This window comes from Pleurodeles waltl, chromosome 10 (genome assembly GCF_031143425.1).
Source record: "Pleurodeles waltl isolate 20211129_DDA chromosome 10, aPleWal1.hap1.20221129, whole genome shotgun sequence".
Taxonomy (NCBI): Eukaryota; Metazoa; Chordata; class Amphibia; order Caudata; family Salamandridae; genus Pleurodeles; species Pleurodeles waltl.
The window spans coordinates 825131400-825143922 of NC_090449.1; the positions used below are offsets into that span (position 1 = coordinate 825131400).

At 40.7% G+C, this 12523-nt stretch overlaps 1 long non-coding RNA gene across 1 annotated transcript; it reads right to left on the bottom strand.

The window, feature by feature from the left end:
- Positions 1–1339: 1339 nt before the first annotated feature.
- LOC138260821 (uncharacterized) lies at positions 1340–10977 on the bottom strand. Its single transcript, XR_011199013.1, has 3 exons — positions 10721–10977; positions 9452–9551; positions 1340–1989 (listed from the first exon to the last, which is right to left on the bottom strand). It is a non-coding gene; the product is annotated as an uncharacterized lncRNA (long non-coding RNA).
- Between the last annotated feature and the right edge of the window lie 1546 nt (positions 10978–12523).

Consider the following 12523-nt stretch of genomic DNA (forward strand, 5'->3'; position numbering starts at 1 on the left):
AAGGGTCATAGAGAGTGGCCACAGCCACCCTCCCCTTTAACAATAAGACAATCTTGGGGGATAGGATCCCTAGGGCCTGCATAGGTTCATGAAGGTGGCAGTCAGCTCCCTCTAATACAGCCCCAGAAGATGGAGCCCTTTGGACCTGCAAAGGTTCAGGGACAGGGAGGCTACATCCACCCATCCCTTAATATTATATTTTAACCCTCAGGGATGGGGTCCCCAGGGTTTTGAAGAGGCTTAGTGGGCCGTGGTCCCACTCCTGTTTCTTTTATATTGGGATCCCTGAGGGTTAGGGTCCAAAAGGCTGAATTCATCTCAGGGAGGGGGGGCCTAAGCACATGGCTTCCAAAAACCCTACTTTAAATTGACCCCTCTGACCTGGCCCACCCCTGGGAACATTCACAAGTAAAATAAAAATAGTGGCCATTTTTTTTCCATGATCCCACAGGAGTACCGCAGGATTGCGGAAAATACCCAGATTTTTTTGTTTTTCTGTTTGCCACCAGAAATAAGGGGGCTGGGTATCCCTACTCTAATCCTTTAGATCTTTTTTTCAGTATTTTTGGGACAGGGAACTAAGTCCCTGTTGTCCTGGCCCACCCCAGGTAATGGCTACTGCAAGATTTTCTTTCATGTTGAGGCAAGCCAATGAGACTGCTCGGTTCTACAGGAGTGAGGTGAAAAAATCCCCCTAAGCCAGTCAGGATGCTCTATCCTTTGAAGTTCAGCTCGCAAGATTCTCATGAGAGTTCTTCAAACCCCACTGTCCAGATATACAGACATTTCTGTACCTTAACTTCTTGAAAACCACCCACGGCAGATTTACACCAAATCCCCCTCTTGATGGATCACTTCAAAACTTTCCATGAAGAAAAAAAAGCTACCCAGAAAAGAGTACTTTTTTTTTTACGATTCATAGAACGGTGCCCTATTAGCAAACCAAAAAAAGCACTTCCTATGGAGACATAACACATATCTATCTATCTATCTATCTATCTATCTATCTATCTATCTATCTATCTATCTATCTATCTATCTCTGTATATATAAATCCACTTCATCATTGTTGCCTCTCTGCACCTAACTGCGTCGTTAAATAGACACTATCCTCCTGCATCAAGGAAGACAGGCAAGCCAGGAGCAAGTACAATTGCAAGGTTTATTCTTTCAAGTAAGGGAAAACAGGAATACGCTTCGGACTAGCAATACTTTTGTCAACCTGTTCACTGCCATGTTTCCCTATTATTTATTCAGTCATGTAACCACACCAGCAAACATTGTTACTGAACAAAAACATTTATTTCAAAATTTAACAACATGACGTCACATTGTCGGCTTAAATGATAAGCAGTGCCTGCATTAATGGGCTATTCACATTGCACAAATTCATTTGAGGTTTTCTCTCGTAAATCGACCCAATTTTTCTATAACGAGGTGGATGGTAACACAATTTCTACTTTTCGTGCATATATAGCGACTAACAAAGGAAAGCCTCACATAAGTAATACTCTCACTCTCCAATTTATAAGCTTAACATTGACATGCTGGCTACAAAGTCATCCATACCTATATAATGTTTGACATCAAATTATCATTGCATTATGAATGATCTAACTTAAAAATGCCCAAATTACTTATAACAAAATAAATGATAACAAACCTATAAATGTTGTGAAAACTTGGGAAAGATGCACTTATAATATCTTCACAATTGTATAGCCCCTCATGTAAAATACAATTCCAATGTTTTCATTACTATGTATAAGCATTTTGTGAGATGGGCACACAGCGTTATCATAATAAATAATCCAATATAACAAATAACATGACATTGCTCTCCCCCTTCATAATGTGAATTTATTTATTTCATGTTATCCTGTTATGCAAAATTATCGGCAATCCAGCCCAAGTGGGCAACACTGTATAGAACCCCCACTTCTCACCCCAATACACAGATATATAACTCATTTGCTCCTCAAGTCAGCTCTGTAATGAAAAAAGATTAAAAACTATATTAAACCATGCTTATTTTTCAATATTTTCCCAACACTATCAAATACTGAGACAAAATACAAATACATAATGATGTCATCTCAAATGTAAATATAATTCCTCACTACTATTCAACCCATTTGGTTCTTTAGTGTCAAAGGCTATTATATACCTAGGCTCCAAAGTCCTCAGTTTCTTTTATCCGTCACCTCCTATGATATCTTTCAATACTCCATTGATCACACTGTATTTTAAATCATCAGCTTTCCCAGCATGTACATCATGAATATGGCGTGCTACCGGATAAGTATCATCTTTATATTGAATTGCTCTCAAATATTGCAAAATGTGCTTATCGACTTGTAGCTTGGCACTCTCTACATGGATTTTCAGACAGCTACATTTCAATATCTATACTACATACTCACTTTTACAGTTGTAATGCCCCTTAATCCTGTGAGCTGTTCAGCCACCTACCTCTACTGTTGTGATGTTTTCACCATTTTTACAAGCCTTGCATCTTGCATATTAAGGAAACCATTCTCCTGTTTGAGCCAAGTGTTACTGCTTTCTCTTTATCTCATATCACTTCTCACTAGTACACCTCTCATGGATTTTCCTTTCCAGTAAGTAATCTGAAGGTGTTTCTTTATTTCTCCCCCATAATGGGATCACTTTTTAACAAATGCCAATGTTTATGTAGTATTGCTCTTAGTTGAGTATGTGCTTTATTATATGTCGTTATAAATCTCTGTTGTTGCTGCCCACACGACTTTTTATGTTGTGTATTAAAAAGTATACTTTCTCTTGAGTAGGTATCCACCTTTCTACTTGCATTGGCCAAGGTTGTATCCTTATAGCCTCTCACTCTAAATCTTACCATCATCTCCTTTTTCCCTACTTTTAAACTGCTCTCTGTACTGCTGATTTTCTTTACTCTCAAAAGTTCCCCAAAAGGAGTGTTTTCATTGAGTGGTTTAAAATGAAAACTGTTTGCATGTAATATGCTGTTAACTGCACTGGGTTTTCTATGTACTGTTGTCTCCAATCTGTCATTTTCAATTCTGACCTTAACGTCTAAAAATTCAATTTATTGTTCTTTAATGCTATTGGAAAAATTAGAATTCAGATAATTCTCATTAATGCATTCCGCAAACATATTTGTGCTCTCTACACTGCTTCTCCAGATGGCATAGATGTAATCTATACACCACAACCACATCTCAATGTGGGCATTCCAAACATCCAATGGTGGGCTATTGAGAACCTGCTCCTCCCGTCAGCCCATATGCAAATTTGCATAGCTGGGGGTGAAGCAGGTTCATATCACTGTCCTGTGTTGGTATTCAAAAATGTCATTATTGAAAAAGAAGTTGATGTGTCTTAAGCACCATTCCATTACACTAATCAACATTTTGCTGTGTTTGTAAAATCTTATTTGTCTGGCTCTTAAGAAATATTCAGCAGACCTTAATCCATCTTCATGAGAAACGCTAGTATACAATGCAGTGACTTTAAGTGTCATGAGTATCGTATCTTTCTCCCATCCACCATCAAACATTTGCTTCAAAAATTCTGTAGTGTCCTTCAAATAAGATGGTAAATTGCATACCAATGGATTCAGAAATTGATCTATATATTTGTAAATATACTAAAAAAGGCTCCCCTGTGCTGCAATGATGGGCCTTCCTGATGGTTTCCTGGCATTCTTATGTATCTTGGGAATAAGATAAAAGACAGGTAGTTTAGGGTGCTCCACCTTCAAATAACTGTATTCCTCAAGGCTTATTAGACCATGTTCGCTCCATCCCACCAGTTCCTTTCCAAATTAATTTCTCACACACTCTCAGTATATGCTGTGTTCACTCTCTCATAGTGATACTCATCATTCATTTGTTTCTTGGCCTCCTCCATATAATCATATAAGGACCAAATCACTATATTGCCTTCTTTATCAAAGCTTTGTATCACTATTTTTGGATTGGTGGACAGTTTCACCAATGTTTTTCCATAACTGTGCTCTCTCTTTACCCTTTTAGTAATTTCCTTTGATCTCAAATTTTTCATTTCATTCAACACAATTTCAGCAAACTGGACTATTACATCTCCACAATAAGCAGGTATAGTTTTGGATCTAGGTTTCAACAACAATCCACCTTTCTCATCTACTTTTACTCCTTCATTTACTAGTCTTTCAGTTACTCTTGCCTCATCTATGGATTCTACCATATCTTCCTTTAATTCCCACAATTCTTTCATCAAACACATTTCCTCAATTTGTAAATTGATATAATCAGACTCAACTTCATTGGATTGTACAGGGTTTTTTGTATTTTATGAATTTTCACTAATTTTAATTTCCTCACAAACAGGAAGAGGTCCACTCTACTTTAACCATAATCAAACTTGTTAACTTCACAAAAGGATAGATCCAATGACAAATTTTCCAAATCCTCATCATTTAAATCTATAGCTGATAGATTATGTACTGTTTTATTCTCTTTCAATAATTTTTGTTGCTCCAGGTCACCTTCTCCTGATCCTCTCTTTAGATTTCTTTTGCTCTTGCTACCTTGGCTCTTCTTCCTCTGCCTCTTCCTCTTGGCCTGCTGTTCTCCCTCTATGGCCTTTGATTGGTCCCCCGGTCCCTCCATAAAAAACAAACTCATCAAGTAAAGAAGAGTGTGCTTTAATTCTTGTTGACTGATCCACATCTGAACTTTCCCTTACATCCGTATTTATTCCACTTGTTGTTTGATTAGATCCCATTATGTTGGTACCACTCAATTTTTGTTTCCTCCAATTGTCAAACTTCTTCGCAAAGGTATAAACCTGACCAGTTTCATAATCAATCTTATCTCTATTGGATATATGTAGTAACTGAAAGAACCAAAGGTTACAGGGACATTTTAGTTCTGAATTTACTTGTACAAAACCATAGAAATTCAGCAGTTCTAGTTAGATTTATTTCAAGTAACTATAACTTGCACCCTCAGGTAACTATAACTCATGCCCTTGCCTAACTGTAACTACCACTATGTAGTTATAGTTAGGACCATGTTTCCATTGAGAAAGCAGTATTTGACAAATCTTTACAAAATTTTCCAAAAAAGGGCCCCGGTTATTCTTGTTGTGCATAGAAAGTTTTGGGGCTGTCCGTCAAGCTGGGGTTGAGAAAAAGGGGGATTAAAAAAGTTGTGTTTCCCATGTTAATTCCCATAGGACTTTTAAACATGACTACAGCCTGAACTGCTGGGCAGAATTACTCCAAATTTGGCAGAATGCTAGCTTTCAGTCCGCAGATTGCTCTTTTGCTTATTTGGTGCAAATCCGTCCAGTAGTTTTATAGGGGAGATACATTTGTATGTCTCTGGCCGCAATGATGTCACAAATAATAATGAGCCCGAGCATGGAGCTGCAGAGCTCTGATAGCCTGCCAACACTTCAAACTAGAAAGTGTTGGCAGCCATCTTGGGACTCGACTTCAGCCGAGTCCCACTACAAAACACAAAAAAAGAAAAGGGGTCAGAGTAGGGACACACTGACCCCTTAGCTCTGGTGCTGGGGTCTCTGAGGGACCCCTCCAGGGCAACAAAGCACTTAAAAAAAACATTTTGCCACAAATTCACGTCACCCCAATTTTGCAGTAAAAATAAATAAGAACAAGTGTGGTCTCCTGCGCTTGTGTTTTCAAAGCCCCTTGATGGGCCAAGTCCCGGGGGCATCAAAAACGCTTCAAAACACAGGGCCCCTCTCCATGGCTTATCATTGCTAATATGCTGGGGGGGCGCAGCATTCTCCCTGCAGCCCAGGGGACTGCCACCTCCCAAGGGCTTCAATAAAAGAATGAGGGGGGTCCGTTTCAGATCACTGTAGCCCCAGGGATCGCCACCTACCCGGGACGAAATTCAAAGTTGCGGAGCTACTGATGGCCCTATGGACCTCCATCCCCCAGGCCGGCTCCTGCTATATCCCAGAGTGTCCATCCCCGGGTCATAGCTGCTTATTTTTCTTGGTAGGAGCTGACAGCCCCCACCAAGCAAAAGCAAACAAAGTCTGTTTTCTGACAGAGGGAGCTGTCAAACAGCTCCCGCTGGCAGAAAGCAGAGTTTTCATTGTTTCCCCACATGCAAATACACGTGCAGGGGAAACAGATGAAAACATTGCTCCTGCAAGTAGGTAGCTGCTTTTAAAAGCAGCTCCCTGCTTGTGGGAGCAATAACGGCTCCCACAGGCTGTGGGTAGCCAGCTAGGACCCTGAGGCCTTGAGGCACCCTGCACTGTCCTGCCACTCTCTCTCTCTCTCTTCCATCCCATAATGAAATGGAAGAGAGAGATTGTCATTGCAGTGATTTCTCCATGCAATTACATCAAAGCTTCAAACTTGAATGATGTTTGGCACAAATGTTATAGTTACATTTGTATGGAGACTGGAACAGAGTCACTTCTGGCCTAATGGTCAAGGTCATGTGCTGTCATTCAGTAGGTTGAGAGTTCAAATCCTAGTATCACTTGGCAGTGTGTTTGTTTATTCACTAGTATTTTGAGTGTTAAACCTTCCTCGTGATGGAATATTCACATTTATTTCCTATCACATGCGCGGGCTGAATGTCATAGGTATGTCTGGAAAAAGCAAGGAAAGGAGACACCTGTGATATAATGGTTAAGGTCACAGACCCTCACACTAAAAGTCAAAGGTTCTACTCCAAAGGTTTCCCTTCTTTGATTTATTTTAAACTTCAAAGGTTCATCTTGAAAGGTGATCTCACTCATTTTAAGTGACAAATAAATTTTACTTTTTAATTTGTTCTACAATATGTCATTCTACATATCCCATTCATCAAAGCCTAAATCTCTCTCTCTCTCTCTCTCTCTCTCTCTCTCTCTCTCTCTCAATCTATCAATTACTCTCTTTCTCTCTCAGGGTTGTGTGGTTAGGAGGGTTGGCTATGACCAACCTCACCACGCATAGCCAAAGGCGATGTGCAGTGCAAGTTTGGGTGGTTATAGACGAGTGGCCCCAGTGCCTGGCTGCAGGCCAGGCTCTGCAACCAACTGCTACCACACACGGTTGAAGGTCATGCATGGCGGTGATTGGATTAACTTATAGTATTGAGAATTATTTTATGTTACAAAAACATAGAAATTTACTGAAAAAAACAACAGTTACTGGGACACTGTAGTTAGGAAATAGAATTTCTTTAAAACAGAAATTCACTTGAAAAAACAAAGGTTACAGGGACATTATACTTATGTTCTGAATTTACTCATACAAAACTGTAGAAATTCACCAGTTATAGTTAGAGTTATCTAAAGTAACTATAACTTATGTCCAAAGGTAACTATTACTCACACCCTTGCCATGCACTGCTAATTACCCTACAAATTATGGCACTCAAGACATCTCTGACAACATCATTGATAATGTCACTGTAACATCTGCAGTAAAATTATTGATCAAGTAACTGTGCATGGTGGGTGCACTACTTATAGTTACCTTAGGTCATGAGTTATAGTTATTTGAGCTGCTGAATTTCTATGGTTTTATACGAGTAAATTCAGAACATTTGTATTACGTACCCATAACCTTAGTTTTTTCAGTGAAAATATGTATACTTGTGAATTTCTCTGTTTTTTAACGTAAAGTAATTTTAATTACTACATGTTATTCCAACCCTTGCAGCCAAGCCCTTATAACCACCAAACCCACGCTATGCATGACCTTTGGCTGTGCGCAGCGCAGGTTGGCCACTGGGCCTGTCTCTGTCAGTGGATGTGTGAGTGGGTGCGTGAGTGTCTGAGTGGGTCTGAAAGTGGGCGTGTGAGTCTATGCATGGGCCTGAGTGGGTGCATGAGTGTCTGAGTGGGTATGGGCGTCCTAGCCTCTGAGTGCATGTATGAATGAACGGATTAGTGTATGAATGAGTCTGTGTTTTTTTCCAAATTTTTCACTAATTGCGAATATTTTGTGAATAATTAGTGGAAATTTGCAAAAATGTCTGAATTTTCACAAATATTGCGCACTGTGATGCAAATGTACATTAAACCTATAAATTGCCCCTGAAACACACCTATATCACACCCCCGGGGTCAGGGTATCTTCACCCTGACCTCTTATGCCCTTTTCAATTTGAATTTTCACTCAAGGGGACCATGTCCTGTGAAATAAAATGGTGGTCACAACTTTCTAGTCAGGTTGCGTTCAGCCAATTGCAATGCTTCTTTTCACAGGCATATTTGCAAAAATTACTGAATTTGCAAAATATTCACGGCCAGAGATATACAAATGTATTTGCCCTTAAATATCTCCTAAACTACTAAATTAATTTACACCAAATATCAAAAAGCACAATTTGCATACTGGCAGCTAGCTTTCTAACAAACTTGGTGTAATTCCATCCAGTGGTTCTGGCTGTAGACGTGTTGACAGGTCCTATGGGAATTAAAATTGGAAACGCAATTTCTTTAAGCCCTTTTTTTCTCAGACCCTACTTGACAGATCACCCTAAAACTTTGTGTGTGCAACAAGAATAACAGGGCCACTTTTTTGTCAAACGGTGCCAAAGACATAGGCAAGTCAAAAAATGCTTTTTCTATGGAAATATGATCCTAACTATAACAAACTACTGGTGCACAAAACAAATAAATTGACCCTGGTTAGTTCCCAAGTTTAGGTCAAAAGATGCTTCTACGCAACACTCTAAATCTGCCCTCTTCAAAGGTCTGATTTAATAGCAGAGTTTGTAAGCATAGGATTAGCACAGTTCTATCCACAATAAGGTAATAAGCGACAAAGGCTTTTTCTATTTTTGAGTAAAGTCTCTAAGCTTGGAATTAGTTAGTGCTGTCCACTCTAAGCTGAAGAATGAGAAAAGTATTTTACCACTCCAGGCACAGTACTGCATTTTGGGATTGGTAAAATACCTACCAAACTAACCTATAATAAGTAAAAGCACTTTCTGACATGTATCTCACTCTCATTAAAGCTCATTAGAGCTCTTTAGAGAAGAATAGCTTTGTCTCAACACAAACCCAACTCTAACAGCTTAGAGTGCTGCATAAATTATGCAAAACAGATATCCAGTGATAGATTATATATTGTTAATAGAAGGTTTGACCTTACTCACATATTGTTTTCAACAGGCTTTGGCTTTAAGCCAGGACATTCTTTAATCATAACTCTACAACCCACATTCAGTGAGTTCATCTTTTACCTTGCTTATCTTGGAGTACTTCTTCCACCCCAAATCGTAATGATTTCTAAATGGTGCTTATATACATATACCATATACATATAACCAACACATAAATTAAAATGCAGAAATTTGTTATCTATTTGATCACGTGCCCCTGTGGTTTAAAAGACATACGGATGGCAATGAGAAAGGTGAAAACACAGTTAAGAAAACATTAAAACATCCTACAATGTGAAAAATTATCCGCTAAACTCACCTACCATGAAATTGAGTTGAACCATTCAGACGATTACATCAACTGAGCTATTATAGACGAACCATGGACAAAAATGGACTCCACAAACCATAAGTCAGTTCTATCTGAAAGGGAACAATGCTGTATTTACAAACTTAAAACATTACAGCGGGGTCCGAATGATGATATACCTTGGTACTAACTGAATACTCAAAAATAGTGCAAGCAATGAGGCCAACACAGAAGATGACACCAGCACAGTAAGGCGTTCAAGGGGGTCATTATACTAGGGACTACACCACCGATACAGTGCACACCAATACCGTACAGAGTGACTCATAAGAGGAGATGTATTTTTATACCAAGAAATATTAGTATTCTTTCAAGAGTCTCCACATACTATATGTAGGTTTAGTAACATAGAGGTGATAAGGCGTGGGTGGAAGCACTTAGTTACACTAGGAGATATGTATCCAAATCAAAGTATTACAAATAGTAGAAAAGCCTTGACACTAGAAGTAGAACCGCTTTCCAAGAACTAAGCTGAAATGTCAATAACTGTTCTACTTACTCAATACCTGTCATATGGAAGGTTCTGTAGAGGGGGTTAAGGGACTATAATGTGTTTTACTTGATTTCTGTTGTTTTAAAACTGTTCTAATTGGCAATTAAATTGCTTTTAGCACTTTGCACATTTTGCACAATACTTGAGAGAGGAGGGAGCAGCTAAAAAACAAGATAAAGCTTTCTGGTAATTTTTGCTCGATCGGGGCAGCTAGATCTGCCGTTTTGGTTAGTGCACAGTCTAGCTTCCTGCTGCCATATGTCTGTAAGCAACATGCGAAGTTCTGTCCAGGGGGAGGGTATAAAGTGTTTTCTTTGATTTTGCTTGTTTGAAAACTTATAATTGGCACTGAAATCGTTTTTTGCACTTTGCACATTTTGGGCAATATTCGAGGGAGAAGGGTATAGTGTCGAACCAGTGACATAACTGGTCACGAGGCACTACCATCCTGAGTTGAGAGATAACCTGAGGGGAGCCTCTCCGACTCCCCTCCGTGTATGTGCTGTGTGGTGGTGACTGGCAGGTCACGTGAATAATGTTATAAATAAAGTAAGGCCAGCAGGGCCTGGTCTGAGGGAGATACAGAGAGTACTGGTGATCCTGTTGGCCTGTAGCAAAATACAAAAGAAAGGCCTCTGTGTTTTATTTAATGTGCCAGCGCTAGCTCATGTATAAACTATTATACAGGCCCACGGCACAACATTTAGCGATGAGGGGTCGCACCCATACCTGCATTTCAAACGCCGTGGCGGGCGCGTGTCAATCGGTGTGCTCGTTCCTCACGGATGTTGAAGCCAACGCCCCTCCTGAAGCTGGGTCGTCGGAAAACCAGGGGCGTGCCAGGTCAGCCTGCTGGAACACTCAGCGTCGACCCTGCAGGGCGAAGTCTGTTCTCCCGATGTACAAGCATTGTTTTGCCTCCCAGGCCCCACCTCCATTCCCTGCCGTATGCAGCTTCCTGTTAGCAGAGATGTGCTGAGGCAGTGAGAAGCATGCAGCACCAGCTGATTCCATACTCCGCTGCACGAGGTACGGAGGGAATTCTAAATCCACTTAATTCGGAAAACAATAAATAATAAATACCAAATAAAGGAAAAACACAGGACTAGTGCTAATCTCCCCACAGACTGTACAGTGGACAAACAAACAAACATTGGCACAAACAACACAAAAAAAAGGATTATTATAAGGGGATTGAGCTTTATATGGACACACATTTCTCCATCACACGTCACAGGCACTGATTCAACATGGCCACCATCCCTCCAATTGAGCCTTTTGTCATTGAAAGAGCCCCGCCTGCACAAGCCCCACGATGGAAAGACTGGGTTGACCGAGTACTGCTATTCTTCAAGGCCACTAAAGTCAAAGACGCATAAAAGAGGGCGATGATCCTACACCTCGGAGGAAAAGACATCTACAAGATATCCAAGAACCTGAAGGAAACCACCCCAAAACACATCTGACCCTCATAGTGGCCCTCAATGCGCACTTTGAGCCCATAGCAAATATAGATTATGAACGTTTAATATTCCGGCAAGCCAGACAACAAGCAGAAGAATCAATTGATTCATTCCACATGAGGCTCAAAGATCTAGCCAGCGCATGTAGGTTTGCAAATGAGACCGAGGAGATCAGAGGCCAAGTAATACAGGGGTGTGCATCAGCGAAGCTGGGGGAACAAATTCTCGAGGAGTCAGGGTGATCCTTACCTGACATCCTCACGATGGGACGCACCAAAGAATTATCCAAGGCTCGAGATTCACACATGGAGGCAGCTCTCTAAAGACCAATCAAAGAAGAGACCTTGAACGCAGTGACAATGGCGCCTAACAAAACCAGACCCAGCAACAGCAGATAACTACAAAGACCGTGTGGATACTGTGGTGGACCATCCCACAGACCAAGTGACTCCCCTGCTAGAGGAAAACAATGTGCCAGCTGCGGAAAACTGAACCACTTTGTGAAGGTGTGCAGGTCAAGCAAACCATGACAAGGGGATGCCTCTGTCAGCACTGTTGAAAGTAACTCAGAGAGGGGCAGCGACATGGACATGGATGATGACGATGCCCAGGAACATGTCATTTATTCCCTATTTGCCGCAGGCAATGCAGCCCAATCGTCGAAGAAACTGCTGCGGTGCCAGATCACTGAAGGCATCCACCCGACCATTGCTATGGTTGATACAGGAGCCTCCATAAATATCTTAGCGGCTGACGTGCACCACCAGATGGTCCCTGCACCTACCTTAGAACCAGCAAAAGTTAAAGTGAACGCATATGGTCAGAGAACTCCACTTGCTCTCAAGGGTCGATTCCAGACGTCCATTGCAAATGGATCACAGTCAGTCCGTGCTCAAGTATACGTAGCGTAAGAAGGTCACGGGATGCTGCTAGGGTGCCGAAGAATTGGGAGTCATCACTTTTGCTTTTAGTATACATCATGAGTCAATAACTGAACTTCAACAGTTTCGCAATGTGTTTGAGGGTATAGGCTGTTTGTGTCATAGAGAGGTAAAGTTTCACATAAACA